General features: G+C 43.0%; 1 protein-coding gene across 3 annotated transcripts in view; it reads right to left on the reverse strand.

Annotated features, from left to right (window-relative positions):
- PTK2 (protein tyrosine kinase 2) overlaps positions 1-21,157 on the reverse strand; it is a 191,642-nt gene that overhangs the window by 123,103 nt on the left and 47,382 nt on the right. Inside the window, exon 1 of one of the 3 annotated variants that reach the window (XM_032180856.1) lies at positions 4,337-4,383. The exons of the other annotated variants lie outside the window; for them this stretch is intronic. The gene's annotated coding sequence lies outside the window, so the exon portion shown is untranslated. Of the gene's footprint in view, positions 1-4,336; positions 4,384-21,157 lie in introns of those variants that run through there. 3 annotated transcript variants of the gene reach the window in all.

Genomic DNA, 21,157 nt, shown 5'->3' on the forward strand with positions numbered 1-21,157 from the left:
GACTTTGTGCTTCGCTGTCCCTCCAGCTACAAAAGACCCTAAAGAAGAGCAGACCCTAAAGAAGCACCCCCCAGCCACAATCTTTCACTTACTGCAAGGCTACAGAAAGTGCAAAAAATGAGAAGCAAACTCTGATTTATTAATGCAAACCAGCAATTCCTCATTTCAGATGTCAGTTCGTAAATGAGACTGAAAACTTCCCCTCTTCTATTTCTTGTGAAAAACCTATTCCCTTACGAGAGTCTCAGCTGCAGGCTGCTTCCCGGCCACACTTCTCTGCAACAAGATAGGCACGAGAAGGGTGTTGGTGGGAGAAAACCCATCAGGAACAGCTAGCTGCATGGTTTTATTACTACAGAAACAGGCCCATGGCTTTTCCTCATCTCTCACTTACTCCAGCCATGTGGGACTTCAGGGAGCTGTGCTTCAGGATTTCCTCACGGGATTTCAGGTCTTGATGGCCAAGTCAAGCTGTGGCACTTTCCTCGCTGACACTCCTCCAGGCCTGTGTTCCCTCTTTGTTTCTAACTAGATGAGAGATTTTTAGTTTTTCTTTAATTGAGCAAACGAACCTCAAAGCTCAACGATTTCAGAAGATGAAGGCAGCTTATACCAAACCGAGCAACCACTCGGGACTGATTCGGTTTCTCCTTCACATTTATGATGCTGGTTGTAGGGGACCAGCTGCTCCTGGAGGTCTTTTCCAACCTTAATGCTTCCTTGAACTAAGTTATTTGCTTTTAACACAGCCACTCTACCAATTAAGTTACCTGAACAGTATTTGAGGACAGAGGACTTTAAAAGCACTGCATTCAAACAACTGTTCACCAGCATGCCCTGCTGTCAACTGCTTCATTTTCCATCACCCACAAAAGACCTGGTATCAAGGAATTATTTGAATTACCTAGACTTACTGCTTTTATATACCAGAGCAAGTGTCCAGGAAAAACAAACAGAAAAAACAACTTTGTTCTTCGTTTTCCAGATGCAAGGCATACTGTTAGAACTGGATTTGTTCTGTAAATTTGATTTAAAAGTAAGAACAAGCTCCATATCTTTAGCTTGCACATTTACCTTGCTGTTTTATTCCCCTTTATCAGGCCTAAGAAGCAGCAGTGTTTTTAAAAAATATGTATTTTGGAAAAGGTTTATCAATTTTTGAAGGACTTCTTGCGGGAGGGGTTTTAAATTCCTTGTTCTTGTGATTTAATGTAAAATTTGGATTAAGGAGATGACAAATGGCTCTGGAAATACTCCTAAGAAGTGTTTTCACAGACAGCTATGAACTTATAAATCAATTTATTATAACATTTATATATTCTCCTCTTATGTGCTAAACGAACCAGTTCACAGTGATAGTACAAACAGCATCTCCATGGCCCAAAGGCAGCAAGGGGAAAAAGGAAAATACGCAAAGTAGCTGTAAAAAATGCCAGAAATAATTATAGTCCATAGAAAAACCCAGGGCCAAGTTACACCGGGCAACCAATGTCAAAGAAAAAAAGACCTTAATAGAAATCAGCAACCTGAAGTGTCTGGTATCGAGCCCTTCACCAGTTTGGCCTTAATTTTGCAAAGCAATGGGTGCCCCCAGGCATTGCCAGGAGCAGACTCAAGTGGGTATTTATGGCTGGGTGATGAGCTGGAGTAGGTGTGTGCATACTGATAAGATGGGAAGAAACGTTCAGCACCTGAGAGAGCCTGGCCCTAGCCCTACAAACAGGTAGAAAACTGCAGAGTCACGAAGGACACATTTTATGAGCAACTTTATGGCTTGCCAGCAGGCTGACTGTCCTTGCGAGGAACAGAAGGGTAACAGCCTACATCGTATTTACCATATTGCTGCTCTGAGAACTATTTTTCCCATTGGAGGAAGAAAACAAGACTGCATTTTATTGCCATCAGAAGTGGAGTGATATTAGACTTAGAAGTAGGATCTACGGTATCTTTACATCGTAGATTGGAGATGAAGAGTGAGGAAAGTCTAACAAAAAGAAGGAAAAGATGCTCTCCAAGAATTTTATGGTTAAGTTACAGACAAGCTGCTAATGAACTCCTCCTTCCCACGATCTGTCCCAGGGCTGAAGCATCACGTACACCACAGACTGAGAAACCCAAGTGAAGTTCACGGTATCTGTCACCTCCTAGGTCCAGGCATCATCCCCAACAGCCCATGGGAATGCTTCTGTGCTTGCAGATGTTGTGTTGTTCAGAGGACTGACAGCATACCCAACTTCTTGGTCACAGGAAAATATCGACTGGCCTCAGGCATCAGTGATGACTGATTTTTTTTAAAAAACTATTAAAATAAATCATTATATCAACACTTTCTATGGATCCACAAGCACAACTAAGGGCAAGTATACTTAACATACAAGTAAAATTATTTTAAGTTGAGGTTTGGCACCCTACCTCCAATCTGCCCACTGCTTTTGCTTTCTTTTTTCTTACATCTCTGAACAATGTACTCATACTAAACTTCTCTGAATTGCTTGATGTCAAAGAAATCCAGAAGAGGTACAAGTACAAGCTTCTGAGCTGGTTGTTTCTCCTTCTCCTGAAGATGCACAAGCCACGACTGAGCTGGTAACTATAGTAGGTAACTCCAGATACTGAATGCAAGCATCCTTAAATTCCTTTCTGGATACCTCAAAATGATAACTGTCTTCTGTATTCATAACTTCACATCCAAGAATTATCTTCTCTTATAACATAACCAGTTCCAATTAGGTAGCTTACTCATTTGTGCAGCGATGCAGGTCCAGAACAGACACTGAAGTTCACCCTGTGAAGGTTTTTCCTCTTTTTTTCATTGAATTTTACTGATTTCTGAGATTATTAAACCCAGACCCTCCCACCCTGATTTGTTTACTTCGGCTTTACTGCGATTTTCACATAAAATAACCAAGTGGAGATAAACCTATATTAAGCAGAAATCAGCATCCAGCATTATTTTTCTGTGCTGGATAAGCATTAGATAAAAAGTCACGTACTTGAACTAATGGAAACTCCTCAAATTCACTTCAATCAGCTCAGTGAGCAGCCACCAGATTTGAGAGAATCTCACACTGGGCTGGTGGTGATCAAAACATTGTTTTTCTGAACTACTCGTAATTTATTAATTACAAAGCAGAAACGATTCTCTACTTCAGTATTTCTTTATTTAAGCTAAAAATGAGCACAGCTGCCTCTACCTACAACGACTTACCATTACCTAAACGATACCAGTGTCCAGTGACAGTGTTTTGGAAGTGCTTCACTACCATTTTTTCCTCTTCTCTCACTCTTCTTTAAGGAAGCTGCTCTGTTTAATTTCATATCTTCAGCTAAAGCCCTGCAAAACGTACTTGGGTGATACCTATGCCGGTTTTCTTAGTTGCTTTGCACAGCCCTACAAAATTTCTCATATCTACTGCTCTTTTCAAAATGATAATTTTTAGCAACTAGAGCTAAAAACTAAAGCAAAACAAAGAAAATAGTATTAAAAGTACCGGATAAAACATCCTATAGAGATGCATGGTATTTGCTAGTAAGGCCTCATATTAATTCCTTGGCAGGAGCACAACATCAAGATCTCTACAGAGAATCCTGATGCTGTTGGAAACCCACAGTGATAGAGCAGAGGGATTCCAGAGTACAAACCTGAGTAATTTCAGCAGGAATAGTAAGAACTCTGAGTTCAGAAAACTACCTGAAAGAGGGTTTTTCACAAAAACTGTTATGCAGCCACACTCACAGCAAGTGCTGCTGTTCCTACTGTGATCCGTTGGTTTCCATCATTAAGGTATTGCATTCTTAAACTTTATGAACATCACAGTTTTGAAAGATGTGACAGATAAAAGCAATATATAGCTTGAGTCCTTACTGCCCCTTCAATTGACAGTAGATACTTGGAAGTGTTTAAATGTATTAACCTGGTACTTTGAAGGCCAAGTGGTTTTGTTTTACTAAAAATTAGTTAAGTGCATCCAAAACCAGAAAGAATTTGTTCAGTATCTGATAAAACTAAAACCTACTGAATTCCCAAAATGACTTTGAAAGAGTAAATAATGAACATTTTCCCTCCCGAGTACTGATGATGCCTCGTACCCATCTACATATGCAAATAAGCAACGTGGCTGAAGAAACTTAGCAGCTGAAGTACAAATCCTTTACTTCAAGGGCAGAACAGGTGCCTTGATGTTCTCCTACCTTAGCGTAAGATAAACCCCAGGCATTAAATCCTCGCGTTATCACTGATGTAAAAAACCTTCTTGTATTAAACAAGCACGGATTCAAGAACACGTAAGGGACGCCTACCTTTTGCTATAACCTACTGTTACCCATTGCCCCTTACCTTCAGAAGCCAGCTGAGAAGCTCCAGGAATATATCTGGTTCTTTCCCATCTTCCTGCCTAGAAATACAGATTTGGCATGACTGCAGGCCACTACCCACGCAGCAACTACTTGTGATCACGTTATTTGCTGCAGTGATCTTTATAGTTCATGTTAAAGGAGAAAACACAAATCCACAACCACAGGAATCCATGAACTATTAGCAATTAAAGAGTCTAGCTTCAACAAGGAGCTAGAACCAGGAAAAGTGTAGTTTTATTCACAATTTTAAGTATGAATGGCTTCAGCTAAATCCCTATAGTTATTGGCAAGCATGCAAAAACCAGAAGGATTTACTTTTCTTTAGTCATTAGACAACGCCAGTGTCAGAGGCTGTAAGAAACAAGGGAATGAAGACGATCTGTGTAGTCTACAAAGTCAAGAAGCAAAGTAATTGATTGCTTTTTTAAATGTTTTCAAAGTTATTTTATCAGCACACCTCTTCTGATCCTGAAAGGAAACTGGGGGCACATTTGGCTGATGCAAGGTAAAACACCAAACGCTGGGTGCAGAGGAGTCACAACTACTCAATTTCCTCTGACAACAAGTGACTTTTAGTCCTACAGCATGTCAAATTCAAGTCAAAATTCAGCTTTCTGCCTCAAAATGCCACACTTTTATTAAGCTCTTCATCCGCCCTCTTCCCTGCAAGCTGCTCCCCAAGTGGCTTCAGCTGCCCTGAGCACAGCTGTACCTAGCAGTGGCAAAACTGAAGGTCATGGGCCGATTTTCTTCCTGGGCTTAATCCAAAAGAAGAGTCTTACACCACGGAAAAGCCATATTTTCATTAGGAATTTCCCCCATAAAACAAGGGACTATGCATCATTCGCAGAACGAGTCCAATTTAAACAAACAAACAAAAACCAGGCAAAACCAGAAGGCGAGCCTGTAGTTTTACAGCTCTGAAATCCCTGCCAGGCAAAACACTCCTTTTGGAAAGCAGTGGTGGTGCTGGGGAAAGCCATCCCTCTCCTGGCAATGGCACAAAACTTGGTTATCAGATAAAAAAAAGGAGTAAAGAACTACTATAATCAACTACATTTATGAAGTGCTGTACTTAAGCTGGTTTTAATACAACATTCACAAAGGCATTTTCTTTTGTCTTTGCTGTGCCAGTTTATAGGAACCAGCAGCTTGTACGGGCTTGCCTGCTATAATGTGATAGCGCCTGTTAATTTAATGTCTCTCCAGTTTTTAATAGGGTATCGTGAACAAATCCATACCACGTCATGAATTAAGGATAATAAAGAGGGTTTTTTTTTTTTTGGACTAAGAACTGATGAAAACTACAGGCTCTGCTAGCACACTGAAATTTTTGCATGGCATGAATTTGCACCTCTTCCCTTCAAGCCACACTTCAGCAAGTGGAAGGATTTAAGCAAGCTAATATATGCCCTGCAAATGTAATGCCGGTCAGAAAAGCTCATTTCATTACAATAGTCCTTCCAAAAGGAGCTGTGCATGGAGATCAGTTGTGCAGTGGATTGCTTTTGTTAGCACAACAAAAACAGGTAAGGGAACATCTGGAGTGGACTCAAGGATTAGCACCTAAGGATGCTGATTTCTAAACGCTGCAACAGGCTATTGCCAGGCTAACTGGGTGAAGAAAATGAGTAAAAATATATATATGTAAGAACATACACACACTTTTTTTTTTCCTATGTGACTTGTGATAAAAAAGCCAAATATAAATGGAATAAGAAATCTGTTAAGACCCCAAACTCTTGTCTGAACATTCAGCAAAAGGGAGTATTTCGATCAACGTGCCATCCTCTTTTAGATTCTGCCTTCCAGACTTTGCTCTTCTGCCTTTATCTCAAGCATCTCCAAAAGGACAGTGAGATCACTTTGTTTTCCTTGCCTAACTTTTGGTTTTCCAGTGGCAGCACAGGATTTAATTCCGCTCTGGTTCACTGGCTCATCACTAAGTACCACAAGCGATAAGATCACACATCTCCATTACACTGCTGACACTAAATGCTCTCCAGGCACTCAAAACAATCCTTTGCCTTTCTTGCCCAAGTATCTCGAGCTCCATCTTCTATCCCATTTCTCTTGGAATAAGAAACAACCACCCCGATGGAAACACATCACTTCTCATAGCCCTTCTCACACATCCTATACATTTTGAGCAACATCAGCTCTACCACGTGCAGTGCGGTAACGCTGAACTGAAAACCAAAACCACCCACTTTTCCAGGCTATTTTTACTCTTAAATATACAAAAGCATTTTGGGAATTTTTCTTAAATTGCCTATGAAGAATTAGTGGTTCGATGAGATTAATGATATTTTTCTTTTCCTTTTTTTCTGCAGAGGCTTCCAACAATAAAGCAGGCACACACTGATGGAAATAATACGTGCTTCAAGAGTTTGTGAACCTCACGTCTTAAAAAGTCACTAACAAAAAGTTTAGAGAAAACTAATGTTTGGAAATAAATGGCTAACGTGTCTCATCAGCTGATGCAGCTGACGTAGGAAGATGCCAACAGGCTGCCAAAGGACGGACTGAACTCTTCCCCAGGTCTAAAAGAAGTGCAAAAGCGAGCTGAACACTCCCTCCAGCCACCTGAACCACAGGTCACGAGGAAGATGGAACAGAAAACTCACGCTAACAGATTATTTTTCTTAATACACCATGGCTATTATATTTCTATGCTATGTAAAGACATTAAGGAAAAAAAAAAAAAAAGAGAACTCAGACTAATTACCTGCCTACCTTTCCAACATCAGCAACTTTCCTATGCCACTGCTACCATTGTGTTTAGGGGATTACTCAGCACCTGAAAAGCCATGGGTGTGCAGGACTTCAGTTATTGCCCCGGTATTTTCCTGCTGGTAAAACAGGAGAGAGTGAGGAGCTGGGGCTGAGGGAGAAGGAGCTCTGAACTTTTCCCCCATGTACCGAAATCTGGCTTTTACTCATCGCTTATCGCATTAGAAAGATTGCAACACAAACAGCTTGCAATAAATAGGGTAAAACGCCTTCCTGGTGGACTGAGTGAGTTTCACAACACAGCTGGCTCGAAAACAAAATCAACACAAGGGCTTGGGCTGAATTGCAGTTATCTGGAGGCAGTGCACACCTTTTCCAGTCTAAAAGGCAATATTCAGCAACTGCAATCGCCCCTCGCTGACTACTCACGGGCGATACACTTAACATCACGTCCATTTATTGCTCGTAAATTATTAAACCGAGCTCTTCACTTGGAAGGTTATTAAAGAAACTTCCTCCTCCCTTGGGCGGATAATTTACAGCTATACAGCCCAGCCATCCAACCACCCTTAACTGTTGATTTCACATTTCCTTCACCACGTTATTGGGTATATTAAAAATGGCACGCCACGCAAAAGTTGGGAAGAAAGGCTACCAGCAAAAGCATCTAAACCAAAATGCAATAAATCATATTATTTATAAGTTTTAGGTATCTGCAAGCTTCAGATTACAGCTTTAGTAGGTTACTACCGATCCACAGAATGGATTTGGTAAAATTTAAGGCAATTAAAGTACTCTCTGGTCACGTTGCAGAAAGAAAACTTCCCTCTCGGACACCAGCACAGATTTGCTCAGCCCAAAGAAACTTACTGCCTGCCTTTGCCGCGACCAAGACACCGACTGCACTGCTCTCTGAGGCTGTGGCCAAGCCTGAAGCTGCGTATTTCACCAGCTGAGAGAGTTCAAGTTTCAAATTGCTCCGTGAGGGAAGGGTAGCGGGGGGGAAAGAAGCAGCCAAAAACGTTTTCCTCCTATCGCTGCCGAAGTAAGTCAAGTTAGAGGGGCTGCTCCCTGAGAAGAAGCATGCCTGTCAACAAAATCCACGCTTTCTTTTCATTTGCCAAGCAAAATATTCTCAAATCTGGAATATACGGAACCAGGTTACGGTATCAAATTCAGCAGCATCACTTTGGATGGATGCTAGGGTAAAGAGGAGGCAAAACCTGGCAACAGAGATTATACAAATGCTTGATGAAGAAAATAAGCATTTATCTTATTCTTTTTGCAGCCCTGCAGTGGGAGCACACAGAATTAACAGCAATTAGGTCGGCCCACAGCACCGGCAGGACCGAAGGTTTCAGACTGATGCTCAAAAGCAAGCGAGCGCAGACTTCCCGAAACGTTTCGAAGCATTTTCAAGGAACAAATGTTTGCTATGAGATCACACACAGCACGCCAAAAGCTTCATCTGTCACATTCAAAGGGAGAAGGGGCCGTTCAGAAAGACGTTTTCCGTAGAAATCAAAGACACACATCACGATCACACCTTTAAGACGTTACAAAACACTCGATAAAAGTTTGATCAGGTTTTGCTGCAGGTAAACCGGGGCTTTAACAGATTAGAAAAAGGCTCAGAACGAAGCCAGGCAAACCAACCGTTTCTCTCATTAATATATTACCTTTCTTGGACTGCAGATATCTCACGACCCTTATCAAAGTAGGCCAGATCCGTTTCATTTCCCTAAGGTTAAGCCGGCGAGCAGTGCACAGGGCATTCATCGACTAGCGAACGGCCACCATTCAATGACAAATATAGCACAAGCTATTGCTCATCTGCCCTATTTTTTGGGGGGGAGGACGGTACGTCTTTTTTTTTTTTCCAGAAATCGCCACAATTGGCAGACTCGGAGATGCTGTGCCTTTGTCCTTACGTAACCGCTCGTGTCCCCTCTCCCCCCCCAAGAGGAATAAGAAGAGATTACACAGCACGGGGACGGCTGGGATAAGCCATCAGCACCCAAATTAAGTCCTGAGAACCCTCCTCGGGCAGCCAGGGCAAGAGGGAGGGATCGCTTTGCCTTCATTTTGCTTATTGCAGAGGGTGGGGGGAAAATCAATACCTTTTAGCGTGGCCCAACGCAGCCATCCCCTGCAAGAAGGGTGCAGGCAGCCTTCCCTGCTGCCTTGATCCTCTGGTGCTGGAGCAGGAGGGAGAAAACTGATATCCCCGAGACTAAACAGCCTTAACACCAGATGGCAACAACCTGTTCTTTTTTTTTTTTTTTTTTTTTTTCCCTTTAAAAGAACTTTTTCTTCCCTATCTGTACACTCTGCAAGTTACTCTCTAGGAAAGAGACTTCCTTCTGACTCCCAGGATATCCCAAGGAGGTGAATCCCGATTTCATCTAACAGTGCTGTTACCCAGTTTATGTCAAAGAGGAGTAGACACCACTATTACCCATAAATCCCACTAAACAAGTGTGTTTTTTTCTGGAATCCAAGCACAGCTTGGTCTCAGCTTTACCTCCAGCTCCTGTTGCTCACCGCTTTATTAACTTTTGTTCCCCACCGAGGTGACAGATCCTATACTTCATTAGACATTTCCAGGACGCGGCGGTGTTCCATTTCTGTGATTTCTTTAAGTTATTTCTCCTATTTTTGCCCCTACTTATCACTGCAAGGCAAGGGGCAGTAAGTTTAGCCTGAACTTTTCAGCAAAGCGCAGAAAGCACGCAGGACAAAGGCAGCGTTAGCTGCATCGGGTGTCCTCCAGACAGCAGCAAAAACTGTAAATAAACTCGGTGTTACTTTACCCGAGACCACTCCTAATCAATTACTACGTGTTCCAGCTCCTACAGCACCGTTTCCTCCCTGGTTCAGCCACCTCTCCCCTCAACTCCTGAGGCAACCGCCTCTGTCGGCGATCCAAGATTACGGTGACGCAACACCCCACGGCCGGTTTCTCTTCCAAAAAAGAAAGTGGCTTTGAAATGAAAGTGGACAAGGGGAGAGTTATGCTTACAATCAGCAGCACTTAACCTTTCGCAGCCGCTTGCCATCTAAGGAAGATTGGATTCTTGGACTACTAACAACATTTTGAGCTTAATCCCCGCGCTGTGTCTTCCTAGGGATACTTTCACCCACATCGCCAGCGCAAACATCATAGCAGGGTAAATATTAGTGTTTTGCAATGCAAGTTGAGATAATCACGGGAATGAGCTGCATGTTTCCACCTAATTATTGTTAAGCCTCCATTTCAAGTCAAAGCGCCTCGCTGTAAGGGATGCCTGCTTTGTGGCCAGACACCCTCTCTTTTTGTGTGTGTAAGAGCTGAAGCAAAGAGATATCAGTCCCCCATCATAAAATGATACACACAACTTCTTCCAAAAGGCACAGTAAAGCAGCACTAGGCTGTTTTAAAACACAGAAACCTTAAAAGCGAAGCGCCGCAAAGCTACAGACGCACAGGTTGGTAAAACATGAGATGAAGGAGGGAAGGGAGGAGGAGGGTGAAATCAGGGTAGAGATGAGTCTACCTTTCGCCCAGCACATCGGGAAAGGGCTGCAGCCGCTTCTCTCCATGCGGCTCGCACCTGCTGGGTTGGGGCCCCGCCGCCAGCACCGCCACCACCGCCACGCACCCGGGGCGGAGGGGATGGAGCCAGGCTCAGGGTGACCCCGCTCAGTGCTGCGGCCGCCCGGGGTCCTGTGGCGGGGCTGGGAAGGAGAGCTCCTCTCCTCCTGGCGTGAGGAGAGATCCACCAGGCGACCTTCCCTCCTGAGCCCGCTCGGCCGCCTTCATCCTCTCGCTCCTCCGCCGGGCGAAGCCAAGGCCGGGTGAGCCGTGGCGGAGGGCGAGCGGAGGCCGGGAGTGAAGGAGGGCGGGAGGGAGGGCGGGCAGAAGGAGGGGAGGCGAGGAGGGAACGCGGCGTCCATAGAGCCCATCTCCCCCTGCTCCCCGTTGACGGGGCCTCCAGCGGCTTCCTCAAGCCCCCGGTGCCGCGGTTGGGGCGGCGAACAATGCGGCCAAATTCAATGGGGGAGAAAATCCTCCCAGAGGCACCCGCAGCCGGCATTCACGCCCGCGGTTTTCTTCCCCCCCCCCCTCTTCCCTCCCCTCCACCCGTCGCTTTTATCTCCTTTCTACAGATGCTCGCACGCAGCCGTCCTGGAAAAAAAGGGGAAAAAAAAAAAACAAAAAAGAAAAAAGAAACGGCGACCCCAAAAAGCGCACGGGAACCTCCACAAATTTGGAGGGGCAAGCAGGCAGCCCCACGGCATCGCCGGCCCCACTGCGCACCTGCAGCCTGGCTCCCAGAGCCCTGGGAGTGTCTGGATGCCTTAAAAAATAAGAGAAAGCACAAAAAGCCAGCAATTACCACAGCCCATGTCACTACAGAGCCAGCAGCACGGCTGCCACCCCCCTACAAGCAGGGCTTCCTCATATATTTGTATATATGTATATATGTGTATATATATTTATTTTGTATGTGTATATATATGTGTGTGTGTGTGTATTTTATATATATCTGTGTATATATATGTATATATATACATACAGGCATATATATTATATATATACACATATATAAATATATATTTATGTATATATAAAAATATATATAGACACACACACCCCTCTAGTCAAAAAGTGAGGATCACCACCAGCACACAGCCTTTGGCTCATCTAAACTTTGCAGGATTTAACATCTACGCTACTTAGAAAAGGATTTTCAGAGTATATAATCACAGGATAAAATTCAGAATATATTTCAGTATATAACCAGAGTATAAGCATTGCACACGTGTGTGTTTCTAAACACGCGCTCGAGCGGCGTGTGTATATGGATATAAAGGAAAAACCCATTTTACCCTTGGCACAAAACAGACCGTGGACAACTGCTTTGGCTGAAATCCCCACTAAAGCCACCAGAACAGGGCTCAGGCAGCTCCTTTCACGTATTTTCGATTCAGGCCTTTTCACGTCTTGCATGTTAATCTTTCCCCGCTCGCAGCTGTAAGGCACAGGGCTTAGCCAAGTCTGCAACCAAAAGGGAATTAATCCGAAGCTAACAGCCTTCGACTTAACCTATCTGCCTACTTGTAGCAGCACAAACTAATCTATAGCGTAGATTTAATTACTGTTCATTATTTCACTGCCACCTTCACTTCTTAATACACTGGCTACGCAGAACTACGGTGGTTCATGCGAAAACTCTTGATAAATACAGTTGCTGCTGCTTCGGAGAAGCGTTGCTTTCTTCTATATTTAAAGGAGAAAAAATATTCACTGAAAAAAAAAAAAAAAAAAAAAAAAGAAAGAGCGGGGTGAGGCCACAAGCAGGCCATCAGATGTTCTGCATCACTGCTCAGGCACAAAGCTCCTTCTGGGGCTGAAGAAAGCCAAAGGGAACCGAAGACGTGACTGGCTGCCTCCCCCCCTCCCGATAAAGTTTTCAAAGCCTTCAAGTGCTCCGCAGACAGCCCGGCACTTCCCAGAACGGGCTGGGTGCTATTTACCTTCAACGCTGAAGAAATACATGGTGCTCAGGGGACCCGTCGCAACATGACCGAGTACATTTGTGTCCTACAGAAGATGCACGGAGAGGAGGGCAGGTGCCGGTGCGGTGCCAGCCCCAGCAGGGAGATTTTCCAGGTCCGGCTCCGCCACCTCGTGACCCTGAACCCTTCTTTCGCTCCGCTGCAAAACTGAAAGCTGCAGGCGCTTTCCCGGTTTTCACCCAGTTTGTTTGCTCTGTGCATTAGGGTGTAAAAGTATATTAAAAACAGGTGCGGATTTGTCCCATAGAAAGATGGTGTTTTGCAGAAAAAAAAAAAAATAATAATTAAATTGAGAGGCAAAAGCGGTAGGGCCTAAATTAAGTTTTATTTATGAAAAGAAAACTCTTAAATATCAACTAATAAGTGCAAATTGTAGCAAAATGAGTGGACCTGCATTTGTCTTTCCACTTTTCAGGTGAAACGGGTGCAGGCTATCAATCCCAGCACCAAGAGATGCTGCCTGCTCCTTACAGCTCTCCTTACTAATGAGACGATCCTTCCTGGCAAGGATGTACTTCCCTGCTGTAAAATCACTACAAAGTCAAGGTGAATGCAAAGTACTACACGGCCTGAGAGCTTCTGTACTCTGTTTTACAATTTAACCGAATATCTCATACCCTAAATAGACAGCTTGTCAAAATAAGCCAATTGCTTCCTTGATGCTAGGGTTTATTTTCTTTTAATTACACTTTTTCTGTTAATTATTGTAAAAAGTACCTAGTAGACACAAGCTCTTTCTCCTCTTTCACACACCACTGCCAGTTTTTCCAGTACAAAAAAGCCCAAAGAGTAAACTTTGTGTTCTGGATAAAGTCAGAAACCCCAAACCTAGGCTGTTGGTGGGCTTTTTGTTCTGTTCTGGGGGGCGATGCAAAGCAGAAGATGAAGCACAACGTAAAACAAAAAAAATAATCAAAAAGTATTTGCAACATTTTATACATACTGCACATCAAGAAGGTGTTGTAGTACCACTAACACAAAATCACCTGTTTTAAGTAATGCCAATCAGATTAAGCATTTGAGGTAAGGACCATTTGTCAGAAACCAGGATTGTGGAACAAGAACATTTGTTCTTCTCGTGTTAGATGCACATGCTGACATATATTGATAGTATCTGCGTTGTACTCACTGTGTAAGCAATGATGCTAACAGCTATTACACAAAATACTAAAAAAAAACACATCTATTTCAAAAAAAAAAAATGTATCTGTTCATACTAAGAGCATGTAGAAGGATGGGCACTCTCATAAAATACACACTGTAGCCAGAAAACCTTGGAGAACCCCAATAATAACCTAGAGAGCCTAAGAAATAGCATTTTAGTTATTTTAATATAATTTTTATTTCTTAATTTTTACACAGCGGCAATGACTTCAGTTGCCCAATGCCAGCCTAGTTTCCAGGCTTCTGAGTATCTCTGAAGGCAAAGGAAAGTAGTCAGAAGCTTTTGAGTTGTATCACCGCATTTGTGTTGTGTTTTTTTTTGTTTTCATTTTGCCTGAAGGGCTGGTCCTGCCTCCCAGAGAAGCCAGCTGCAAAAATAACAAAGCCTCGTGGAACAAAGGGTTAAAGAGCAGTTTTGTTTTCCCATCAGTTAAGATCTCTGTTCATCAGATTTCGATCAAAACTGGCTGCCCACTCTGAGCACTGCTGGGATGGGCAGCAGGACGGGAGCTAAATCAAGAAGTTTCTTTGCCCGGAGAAACCAAACTAAACTCAGTCCTCAGAAACTTGGTGAAGTTCATGGATCTGTCTCAAGGCAGCGTTCAATAGCAGAATAAAAACCTTCTTTTTCGGTTCCTCTGCTGCTACATCTCAGCTGCCAGTCGAGCATACCAGCACCAGGGCTCTCCTTCCAACAGCGAGAAGAGAGCAGCAGTTTTGCTTCTTAGATGAAACAAAAAGGTGCAGCCTAGAGCACAGGAATCACACCATCATTATTTTATTTATTTTTTTGGACTTGACCATTCCCAGTCTCAGCCACTTTCTGGGATAGCGCCGGAAAGAACATTTCTTCATTGAATTCGTTTTGCCAGTTAAAAAAAGTGACAGTTCCCAAACCAAATTTGCCCTGATGAAAAATGGAGGCTTTTGTTTTGTTAAGCTGTAAATGCTTTTTCCTGAGAACTGCAGAACAGCCTGTAAAGCTAAAGTGCCTCACGACTGTTTTAACAATTAAAACATGTTCGTTGCTCATGTGACAATCTTCTGTATCCTAACTCATTTGCTTTTCCATGTTTGTTTCTAGAATTCAGCAGCAATGCTCTCCAAAGAGCGAAGCTGCAGTGCAATTTTTACTGATCTGCACTCTCTCAAGCTTACCCCTTACAGTTCCTTTAATTCCTGTAATTAGTTGTGGGTGTGCTCAATTCTGCAAGGACTCTATTGGAGGTCTTCCTGGGATGCCCTGGTACCTAAACACATCAATCTTTAAAAAAAAAAAAGCCAAAAAAAAGAGCAAAGCAAACTCCCAGTAAGATCAGTTCTCTTTTGGAAAGTTCTCAATAAAGAAATCTGGATTTGGGAATTCAGCCTTCAATGTTTGTCTTTACTCCATTCAGCAGATCCTGCTTTATGATTTCTTGCTCTGTTTTGAGGACGCTTGTGATTTTAGCTCGTACGACACAGCGATGGACACCTCCTAGCTTCAGCCTGGGCCAGGACAAGGAGGGAATACACTGCAGGATTCACACCCCGGTGTCCTGGCTCATGCTGTTAAGGCACCAGATGTTAGAAGGACCACTGAGTTAACTTCATTTTTATTGTTCCACACAAAAAAAAAGACTAGCCATTTTTTAAACCCACATGGGTTGCATTAATTTGCAGGCATGAAAGTCACGGCAGATTTTCTTGTGGGTGGACCAGCCCCCTCCTACTCTCCCACTTCCTTCCATTTACTTTTGCGAAGGCTTCTTGTAGAGAAATAGAAAGGCAGCACCATGAAATCTGAGAATGGTTTAAGATTACTCCTTCCTTAGGGCACCGATTCCAATCTTCTGCCTCTTTGGATTCGAGGCTCTTCACCAAAAACCCTACTGTCATCCTCAAGATGTCTTTGCGAAGTTCCTTCACAATTCCAGTGCTTCCACAAAGCAGAAATCTGCTTGATGGTGAGCTGGAAAGCCAAGAGGAGAAAAGACCCAACCCTGCAGCTCCTGCTCCGTGCTTTAAGGCAAAATCAAGTCTGAGAATTCTGCTCCCCGTGCTTACCAGTTTGCACTGCTGCTCTCTTCCAGTTTGGATGGGGAGAAGGAGTGAGACACCAAGCTATCCAGAACGGTCACCAGAACCTTACAAAACCTTCCTCTGTTTGTGGGGAAAGGCTCTGGTTATGGGGTAAACACAGTAGAAAGTACCTCCAGGGGGAGAACCCCCCCTCTTTGATGATGTTTAATGGGGACTCATTCTGCAAGGATTACTTTTGTTCTGTGGAAGGGATGCGTGAGTTGATCAGTTGACCTTATAGACACTCCTGGAAACCCCTCTTCATTAATTCAAAGGTAAACGAGAAATAATTGGTCACATCTTCGACGAGGCGATAGAGGAAAAAGAAGTTGGTTAGGGGTCAGCAAGTCTCTTAAGTGCCTGCTCAGATCTGGGCTGCTTTTTCTCTCATCTATCTAATAACCAGTCATACAACAGAAAGCAAGCTACACAGCCACAGAGGGTCCAATTAATTTACCAGCAATGGCATAGCCTGGACACGTTTCCCTCATCCTACCAGCTTCTCCTCCAGATGCTAAATACCCAGCTAGAACAACAGCTTATCAAAAAAATAAAAAAAAAGCGTGCTAAAAAGATGTTTACAACTAAGAGTTGTGTCTGATTTATGTATCACCGCACCTCAGAAGAAAGCATGTAATTTTCAGACTCACAGCATTACATGAAACACAAATATAACATTAGCAATTCCTCAGACTCACATCACTAAATGCCATCACAATGGAGAAAAATCCACAATAATGCAGCATTATTTCATTTATATTTTAAAAAATCTGGTGGAACGGTTAGTAATGTATTTCTTACTGAAGGGTGAGAGCAGCATAAATAATTTCCACGTGTAAATAAACACTTACAGGCTACGATAAACACCCATCTAACTTTAATGTTTCAGTGCTAGACGAGTCAAGCCAGTGTTGACATCCTTCAAGCCTAAGAAAATAGGAAATTAAAAATTCATTTTTACATAATGTCTTTTTAATTAAAATTTTATAAGCCAAAATGTTAAGGCTGCTTAAGCGAGCAAATTCTTTGCCTAAGCTATCAAGCAAAGAATAATGCGTGTTTAAAACATAAGAAAAGATGCACAAATACACCTTTTCCTCTTCCATTCGCATAATTTGGGGTGAGAGCTGTTGAATGGGAAATTCAAATAAAAATTGAGTTTAACTTTTTTTTTTTTTTTTTTTTTTTTAAAGGATAACCTCAGTAAAGTCAGCTGTAGCATAGCCCCTAAACCACCAATAAAAAAATATATATATTAAAAAAATCGACTCCTGTTCACTTTAACCAATCTCCCCTACAATTTTCTACGAGAAGTGCCATTCATTTTACAGGAACTTTCTCCTGTGTCTCTGACTACCTGAGGAGCAGCTCCTTCAAAGTTTATTGCTGTTTGCCTGAGGCATTCTCCGCTCGGTTATGGGGATCAAAGGTTGTCCTCAGGTAACACAAAACCTTTGATTCGATGCAAAATCCACCACCTTATATAAACTCGTTTGTTCCTCCAATTAGGCACAACTGCACTGTTCTATCCAACAGGTTTACCCATTGAAGTGCCTGTAAACTGTAAAGCAAAGGGCCCAGAAAGCACAAGTACATGTTGCTCAGTTGTAAAAAGGTTTCCAGGACGTCACTGGGAAATAAAGCCCACGTTGGGTTCGTTAACCAGCTGTAACACAGCATGAAACTGTTTTGAAGACAGCAATTACCCCTAGTCTTCATCCTTCTGTAACAGGTACATTTATGAGCAGACCCATACAACCTCTTCACTGTAGCTTCAAACTCAACTGACTTGTAATTAACTTTATTCAGTGACTTGAGGACAACTACGCACAAAAGGCAGTGTTTTAATGAAGTCAAAGACAGGTTCAAGAATGCTGTAATGAAAATTAAAATAAGGAAGACCAAAAGCTACAAGACCAAGTGAGAACTTTTTGGGGCACGGCCCTTCTTCAGATCTAGGGAAAGGGATATTAAATAAATATCCAGTGTCTTGCAATGGTAGACACAACATTAAAAAACCTGACAGTGACCTGAATACATTACCAAACATCACAGGAGCAATGCTGTCAGCACTTAACAGCATCTGACAAGGCCAAGAATTCACCTCTTGTCTAGTAGTGAGCTGTCAAACACCACTTCCAAAAAACCTGTGGCATTCGTCTCCACAATCCCATTTGATGCCTTTCAACCAAGTCATGGTGTTAAGGTTTTTATGCAAAAAAAACCTGAGACAAAAAACAGTGAATGCATAAACAGAGGAAGATGATAAGCCTTGTCTTGGTGGCAGCACATGGAGAACAAAATGCAGTCAAATGTCTGATAGAGAAGTTTAAGCATTCTGCAATGAAGGCCCAGTAAGAATTTTTAAATTGCTGAATGAACTGTGAAACCGACATCTTAATAGGTCATCTTCATAGGTTAAAAGACTTATGTCTAGTTGGTTCTGTCTTGAGGGTAGGAAGGACAAACTTCTTCTTCCCCTCAGGCTTTGAAGGAGGCAGGTCGTTCAACAAAGCTCATCACTGTTCTCCAAATTTCAACTTAAAACCCTTACAGAACAAGTTGTACATTAAAAAATGTCAGTAATTCAATTGCTGATGTTTCCAGAACCTCAGTCATTAAGACCACCTCTAATATCCAACCATATACCTTTCCGTATCATAAGGCCTAAAGTTTCAGAAGTTTAACAAAACCATTTAGTCCTCCTCTTGGAGGATGCATAGTTGACCAGGGAACAATCAGCAGGAATTCTCATATAGCCTTTCATTTATGATCATTTAAGGCGTAACTTATAACAAAGTCTGATAAAAGTTCAACCACGTAATGTTTTTCCTCTTAGTTCACTGTGGCCCATGATGTTCTACTTCAAACAAGCTTATGTGTATTTTGGGAGACGATCCCAAGCCACTCCCAATTCAGGTCTTGCAGAACAAAAAAACACAAACAACTAATATTTTATATAAACAACTGCACAAGATCCAACCTGATTTCCAGAATACTTCTTTCAGTAACACCGTCATCATCACCCCTCCTTTACTTTATATTTGCTGCTATCACAACCTTAGGTACTAACATACTTGGATAGTATAGCAAGCATATCCAAGCAAGTTTCAGGGCTCATTAAAACACACTATTAATGGTGCCCAATTCCACAGGTATCTTAGAATCACAGAATATCCTGAGTAGGAAGGGACCCTCAAGGATCATTGAGTCCAACCCCTGGGTCCCCAGAAGACCACCCAAAAAAAGTCAGACTACGTGTCTGGGAGCACTGTCCAAACACTTCTTCAGCTCCAGCAGGCTTGGTGCCATGACCACTGAGCCGGGGAGCCTGTCCCAGTGCCCGACCACCTCTGGGTGCAGAACCTTTCCCTAACCCCCAGCCTGACCCTCCCCTGTCCCAGCTCCATGCCGTTCCCTCGGGTCCTGTCGCTGTCCCCAGAGCTCAGCGCCTGCCCCTCCGCTCCCCTCGTGAGGGAGCTGCAGGCCGCCATGAGGCCTCCCCTCAGCCTGCTCTGCTTGGGGCTCAACAAAACAAGGCACCTCAGCCACTCCTCATACGCCTTGTCCTCCAGACCCTTCACCATCTTTGTAGCCCTTCTTTGGACACTCTTTAACACTTTTATATCTTTATATTTATATCTTGTATTTGTATCTTGTACTGTGGTACCCAAAACTGCACACAGTACTTGAGGTGAGGCCACACCAGCACAGAACAGGACAATTCCTTCCCTTGATGGACTAGCAATGCTGTGCTTGGCACACCCCAAGGTACAGTTGGCCCTTCTAGCCGCCAAGGTATGCTGCTGGCTCATGTTCAGCTTGCTGTTGACCAAAACCCCAGATCCCACCCTGTGGGGCTGCCCTCCAGCATCTTGTTCCCCAGCGTGTACATATAACCAGGGTTACCCCTTCCCAGATGCAGAATCCGGCACTTGCTCTTGTTAAACTTCATGTTGTTGATGATTGCCCACCCCTCTAATTTGTCCAGATCTCTCCACAAAGCCTTAGCACCCTCGACAGCGTCAACAGCTCCACCCAATTTGGTATTGTCCACTAACTTGCTCAAAAAACCTTCAAATCCTTCATCCAAATTGTTTATGAAAAGAATGAAGAGGACTGGTCCTAAAATGGAGCCCTGGGGAACCCTACTAGCAACAGTTCGCCGTCCCAACATTACCCCATTTACAAGTATCCTCTAAGCCTGACCCATCAGCCAGTCCTTCACTCAGCTTATTACACTTTTATCTAACTGCATTCTGGTCACCTTGTCCAGGATAGCGTGAAAGACAGTATCAAAAGCTTTACAGAAATCCAGAAAGATTACGTCAACATCTTCTTGACAAAGTGGAGGGATACAGAGGATGCTCCCTTCCCATACTTTTGCGTTTTATCAGAGGAAAAAGGAAAGTAACATCTTGAAAAATGTATCAAGGTTTAGTCATCTCGATTGCCTCTGCAGCAGAGCCCTACAATATGAGATGCAAATATAACTGGACAGGAAACCCACATGGTGTGTGGTTTAAGAGAAATCTGCTTTGTGCATTATTTCTATGCATTCAAAGGATTACAAGAGTTGAAGTGGTTACAGAAATTAGCAGGAACTGCACTTTTCTATGGAGTAGCCTTATTAAAAAAAGAGTAAATGTGTTATGGCATAAGCGTAAGATAAAGGTGCTGCAAGATAAAGTATATATGTTTATGTACTGCAATTATTCATTTCTTTAGCTTTCAGAATTTCATATTTTTCTTACTGTGGTCTGCACCATAACAAGACCCTTTCAGCAGCTGCCACCAAATGTTTTTTCTTGTAAAGGAGCAACACGGTCTCTCATTCACCATATCCTAATGCCTGAATAGCTCACCGTCCTCCACTTGCAAGGCTGGCTCTGCTTCTACATCTCTTTTTTTTTTTCTTTTCCCTTAAGGATATAGGTGAATTTTCTCTCAGTTCTCTCAGATAACTACCTCCAGCCTTGACTTTCAAACAAATTTTTACAAACTCAGAAAATCCCTCCCTACAACAAACAAATCCCTTAAGTTCCTAACTCCTTGCCAAACAGCCTTAAGAAGTTCCCTTAGAGTTTGCAGCTGTATGATGTCCCAGGGTAAATGAGCAGGCATGCACTTCTTAGAGCAACGACGGCCAATCTTTCCATTTAAAAGCGACTCCCTTTGGCTGATGCTCTAAAATAGCCCTGGAAATTAGTTCACTGTTAGCACACAGTATGCGTAACAAAACGGGAAACAATTTTTGCATCCTCTGCTACTATCAGGATGT

The sequence above is a fragment of the Aythya fuligula genome, chromosome 2 (genome assembly GCF_009819795.1).
Source record: "Aythya fuligula isolate bAytFul2 chromosome 2, bAytFul2.pri, whole genome shotgun sequence".
Taxonomy (NCBI): domain Eukaryota; kingdom Metazoa; phylum Chordata; class Aves; order Anseriformes; family Anatidae; genus Aythya; species Aythya fuligula.